This window comes from Neophocaena asiaeorientalis, unplaced genomic scaffold, assembly GCF_003031525.2.
Source record: "Neophocaena asiaeorientalis asiaeorientalis breed wild unplaced genomic scaffold, Neophocaena_asiaeorientalis_V1.1 scaffold743, whole genome shotgun sequence".
NCBI classification, from domain to species: Eukaryota; Metazoa; Chordata; class Mammalia; order Artiodactyla; family Phocoenidae; genus Neophocaena; species Neophocaena asiaeorientalis.
Window position 1 is genome coordinate 1,600,193 of NW_020174055.1, and position 6,517 is coordinate 1,606,709.

The window sequence follows — 6,517 nt, forward strand, 5'->3', positions numbered from 1 at the left end:
CTATTGGAGTGGCAGGTAGTTAAGTTCTAGAGGTGAACTCAGTCCTTGTAGGTGGGTATTATGGTCCCCATGTTATAAATGAGACTAAGGTCCAGGGAAGGATATGACATCACGAAAATATGGAAGACTGAGCATCAGCCTTCAAGTGCTCCTTTCACCACACTTCCAAACCCCCTCATTAAACCTCCTAATTAAAAACTCTATTGAGCTTGGACTTCCCTGGTGGCACAGTGGTTAAGAAGCCACCTGCCAATGCAGGGGACAAGGGTTTGATCCCTGGTCCGGGAAGATCCCATATGCCGCAGAGCAACTAAGCCCATGCGCCACAACTACTGAGCCTGCGTTCTAGAGCCTGTGAGCCACAACTATTGAAACCCGCACACCTAGAGTCCGTGCTCTGCAACAAGAGAAGCCACTACAGTGAGAAGCGCAAGCACTGCAACAAAGAGTAGCCCCCGCTGGCTGCAACTAGAGAAAGCCTGCGCTCAGCAACAAAGACCCAACACAGCCAACAATAAGTAAATAAATAAATTAATTAAAAACTCTCTTGAGCTTCCGTGACCACTCTGAGGCTCCAGGGATATACCAGGCTAATCCACCTAAGGGGTGTCCTAGAACAAAAAGAAACAAAGATATCAGATGCACAATGGTCCACTTATTTTGCTTGATATGAAGAAACCAAAAGGCAGCTGAATAATTCAAACCACATTAAAAAGTTTCTTAAAGTTTTCTGAACCAGTAAGCCCCCTAGAACTTTCTGCTGCACTGCTATATTCCCCTCCAAGCTCTTCTTTATATTATTTTCTCCCAGAATGAAAGGTTCAACAGACCATTTCTTACAGATGAAGCCCAGGGAACGGCCGGTACTCATCCTCAAACAAGGCCAACAGAAGAGATAACATTCAAACCTTACTCTCAGTTTGAATCGCATGCCATCACCAAGGACTCTTCTGACCCCCAAAAGGAAAGGCAAAGGTTTATTAGACAATTCGGGGTTGTTGGGTCACCTATCAGTTGGTCCTGGAGATGTCTTCTTTTGGTTCGAAAAGGTCAAATGGAACATTTCTGGAGACCTTCAAAGGTCTCAGACTACCCCTGATTCCCACTGGAAGCTGAGGGAAAAAAGATAAAAAATTACTAGGTGCCATCTCTCAAGTCGGTCCCACCAAAACTGATTGGTCTTGTATCCAAAATTGTAAACAACAAATAGGTGAAACTGGCCATTACCGCTGATTAGAGAAAACAAGGAAAGAGCATTTGGACAGGGGAATCACTTCCTAAACAGCCTCTGCTCTGGCCACAGCTTTGCAAATAGTCTCAGACTGGAGCTCTGTCACAGAGAAATAATATTAATTGGCAAAATGCAAACATGTCTGAACTCCCTTCATTAGCCCACCAATATGAAGTTCACCATTATTTCCAAAAAATTTGGAAAATACACAGTGCAAGCTTATAACATTGCAATTAAAACAGAAAGACCTGAAAATCTAATCTACAGCAAATCCCAAGTTCATGGTCTTTCATTGATCAGGACACTTGCAGAAATTGTCAGAAAATAAGGACACTGGCTCAGACCTCAAGAGGAGGGGAAAAGCCTGAGCCTCCTCTTCATCGCAAAATTATTGACTATAGATGTTGAATGTCCTCAACTGTCACTAAATTCACAACAGGAGATAAGCGTACAAGTTGAAGGGCGCCCCACCACATTATTCACTGATACAGGGGCAACACATTCAACCCTTAACACCACCTCCTTTCCTGTCCCCTTTCCTCTGAGTCACCAAACCTTACCAGTAGTGGGTTTTGTAATTTACTTCATGATTTGCCTCTATCTCAACCTTTAACTATTTCTATGGCACCTCTTAAAGCTCAACAACACTTCCTTCTTGGTTCTGCCATTCCAGTAAAACTGTTTAGCAAGAGGTCTTTGCATGAATTTGGTTAAAAAATTCATTGTGCCCCAAAGGACTTCTACAGGTCCCTGACTCCTCCCCACTTCAAGCCTATGTCCCCTAACAGCTTTGTCTGACTTTGCCGAGTTCCTTTCCCTGCTTCAACTTAACACTTATTTCATTGAACATGCAAAGCTATATTAGACAAAATTCCCTCTTCTTTATGGGAAAAAAACTCTACTGGTGTTGGGCACAGACAGAATGCAGAACCCCACGATGTAGAAATAGATCCTTTCACGTTCCTTCTCAAAATTCCCCAATATCATTTAAAGCCAGAAGTACTTGAAGTGTTCTGCCCAACGATCCAAACTTTATTAGACAAAAACGTCTAGTCTCCACTTCTAGACCATGCAATACTCTCATTTTTGCTGTCAAAAAGCCAAACAGGAAAGGATATTTAGATACTAAGATCTATCAACAAAAATATTCAAACTCAGATTTCCCTTGGTGTTTATTCCTAACACTTTCCTGTCTACCATTCCTTTATCCAGTATTTCACAGTCACTGATTTGTGTACCACCTTGCCTGAGTCTGGACTCCCGCTGGTCCGCCGCGCTGCGCCCGACCCGGTGGGCGCCCTGCCCTGGCGGCCCCCTTAGGGCTCCCTGGCGTCCTTCTCGAGCAGCACCAGCTTCTCCACGGCCACCTCGCTGCCCAGCAGTTCCTCAGCCTCCTCGTGCTCCGCGCTGGACTCCAGCGCCTCGGAGAGCGGTCGCAAGCCCCAGGCGGCGCCGGCCCCCAACGCCCCCGCCTCCGCGGCCCTGGCGCTGGAGTGCGTTGTATGTGCTGAGGGCGAGGTGATGGCCGCGCTGGTGCCCTGCGGCCACAACCTCTTCTGCGTGGACTGTGCCATCCGCATCTGCGGCAAGAGCGAGCCCGAGTGCCCGGCCTGCCGCACACCTGCCACCCAGGCCATTCATATCTTTTCCTAGCCGGTCACCTCGCCGCGCCCGCGGCCCCCAGGGCGGTCCACGGATTCGGGGTGGGTGCGCAGGGCCGGGTGGGGAGGAAGCGGAGAGGGCGGGCGGGGGGAGCGGCGGGCTGACCAGTGTTTACAGACAAGCTTTAACTCCGGTCCCAAGCGTGGAGACGGCGACCCGGCGGCCCAGAGACACCTCAGTTCTTAACAAATGACAGTATTGAGTCGACAGGTTAAAATAAACCAGAGAGAAAAGGCCTGCTTGCACTTTTTAAGACACCCTCCCTCCCCAGGGTGATCTTTTTAAGGAAAAAAAACAACAACACGATTTTTACAACTCTCCCGGTTGTCCTTTTGTACGTAGCTGATATCGATTTGACAGTGTTTGTTTTCCCACGGCCTCAACCTCTGCAGAAACTTCCAGGAGGACGACTCCCTTTTTGGGATAGCCGGTCACCTCGCCGCGCCCGCGGCCCCCAGGGCGGTCCACGGATTCGGGGTGGGTGCGCAGGGCCGGGTGGGGAGGAAGCGGAGAGGGCGGGCGGGGGGAGCGGCGGGCTGACCAGTGTTTACAGACAAGCTTTAACTCCGGTCCCAAGCGTGGAGACGGCGACCCGGCGGCCCAGAGACACCTCAGTTCTTAACAAATGACAGTATTGAGTCGACAGGTTAAAATAAACCGGAGAGAAAAGGCCTGCTTGCACTTTTTATTTAAGACACCTCCCCCCCTCCCCAGGGTGATCTTTTTAAGGAAAAAAAAAAACACGATTTTTACAACTCTCCCAGTTGTCCTTTTGTACGTAGCTGATATCGATTTGACAGTGTTTGTTTTCCCACGGCCTCAACCTCTGCAGAAACTTCCAGAAGGACGGCTCCCTTTTATCCTTTTTCTGCTGTGGTTTCTGTTGACCGTTTTTTAATTTTTTTGTTTTTTTAAACTTTTACTTTTTACCTCTTGTGTATATGTAGGGAATTTATAGGGAAATATGTACTTTATGGAATAAATTTTAAGAAAACTAAAATATATTTTATTTTAAATGAAGTAATGGACCTTTAGTCTTTCACAGCTAAATTACTGATTAAGATGTGTTCCAGAACTTTCTTTCTTTCTTTTTTTTTTTAAATTATTAATCCCTTTCTGCTGTGGTTTCTGTTGACCGTTTTTAAATTTTTTTGTTTTTTTAAACTTTTACCTCTTGTGTATATGTAGGGAGTTTATAGGGAAATATGTCCTTTATGGAATAAATTTTAAGAAAACTAAAATATACTTTATTTTAAATGAAGTAATGGACCTTTAGTCTTTCACAGCTAAATTACTGATTATATATTTGCTGAGCTGACCTAAGGGTTCAGAAACTTGTATCAAGAGTTTTATTTTTTGACCTCAAAGCCTTCTTAATAAAGTCTTTTTACTACACGTGAAAAAAAAAAAGGAATCTCAATAATTGTTTGCCTTACCTGGGATAACCAATAATATGTTCCTGGACTGTTATACCCCAAGGATTTATTGAGTCTCCTACCTACTTTTTGAGCAGCCTAAATGCCAATTTGAAGGACATAAAAGTCCCAGGAGACTCCACTTTAAAATAATATGCAGATGACCTTCTTCTATATTCTGACAGTGATGACAACTCCATTTTGCACACCAAATACCTTCTTATGGAATTAGCAAGAAAGGGCCACGTGGTAGCTAGAGATGAAATTCAACTATGCTCTCTTTGTGTCCAATATCTGAGTCATATTTCAGCTGCAGGTAAAACTAACTCCACGACTGAGCCTCTACTATTCACCATGTTCCTCTTCCTGAAACAAAACAACCATCCACTTAGGGAGGATTTTGTTGGTCTTGCAGGATATTATAGAATGTGAGTATCTGATTTATATATGATTGCTTCACTCCTCTATGCCATGACTAGGGAGTCATCCCAAGACCCAGAAGTCTCAGACTCCTGATCCAAAGATACTTTTGAGAGTCATAAGGACTGTTTACTTTCACTGCCAATTCTTGGACTCTTCAGTTACTCCCTCCTTTTTCCTTGTTTGTGCATGAACAAGGAGTGCCCATGGAGTGTTATCCCAGTAACATAATAGACACAAAAGTCCTCTTGGACATTACAGATTGGTTATGCCAATGAAAATTCAATCAACAATCATGTTAAGAAGAAAAAAAAGAATTTTATTTGAGCCAAACTGAAGATTATTCTCAGGAAGCAGATTCTCAGAAAGCTCTAAGAACTGTTCTGCCTGTTAAAAGTCGAAGGAACAGTCATATACATTTTTGAGACAAAGAATCGTACATCAAAATGACATACTGATATTTTATATAAAGGTCACCAAGGATACATTGTCCAAGTAAGCACATACAAAGGAAGTAGCAAGTCACCACGACCCCCTAAAGAGCTGGGAAAGAACATTATTCTTTTAAGAGGTTACATTGCTAATGTCAGAAGAAAAAATATTGATCTTTATGGTTAAGCAGGCACTCCCATCTTTGAGAAGTTCTGGTTAATGGGTAATGCAGATGCACACTGCACATTAGGGATGTTCAGAGGAAGCCCAAACAAACACAGAGAGATAATTTTATGTTTAATTTTTTCTTGTCCTGCCTTAAAATATAAATTTTATTTCATCAGTTATATGCAATCGCTAGAGCATACACTTCTTGTCTTCAAGCTGTGGCTGCAACCACCAAATTTTTCCAGGTTACCTCTGATTTAGTATTAGGTCATCTACTTTACATGCATGTTTCCTATGCTGGGCAATCCTATAGCTTATGGAAAACACACAGCACTTTTCTGTGTCTCGACTTACATCTTATGAGATCTCACTACTCTCCCTCACTTCACCACATAATTGCTGTCAAATCTTAATACTGACCCCTTGTTTCCTTTACCTACTGATCAGATGCCCCATGATTGTTTCATTAACACTAGATTATTATCTTGCCCTAGATGAGGTTTGTCATGAAACTCCCTCCCCCAAATTGACCTCATTCTATTTTGATGGCTCCTACTTCTGGAAGGAGGATGGGGCCTTCCATGATAGATATGTCATCACTGATCAATATAAACCTCTACCAAATGTTAAATCAGCCTACATAGCTGAGTATTTGGGCTAGCATAAGAGGAGAGAGATTGAAGGTTAACATTTATACTGACAACTGCCATGCCTTTGACGTATCACATGATTTTATGTTATAGAAACAGAGGATTCATGGCAGTGGCTGATACTCCAGTTAAAAATGGACTCCCAAAAAAGTAAATTGGTGCAGCCACTGTGGAAAACAGTATGGAAGTTCCTCAGAAAACTAAAAATAGAGTTTCCATATGATCCTGCAATCCCACTCCTGGACATGTATCTGGACAAAACTATAATTCAAAAAGTTACATGCATCCCTTTGTTCATAGCAGAACTAGTCACGTTAGCCAAGACATGGAAACAACCTAAATGTCCATTGACAGATGAATGGATAAAGAAGACATGGTACATATACACAATGGAATAAAAAAGAATGAAATAATGCCATTTTCAGCAACATGTATGCAACTAGAGCTTATCATACCAAGTGAAGTAAGTCAGAAAGAGAAAGACAGATACCATATGATATCACTAATATGTGGAATCTAAAATATGACACAAATGAACT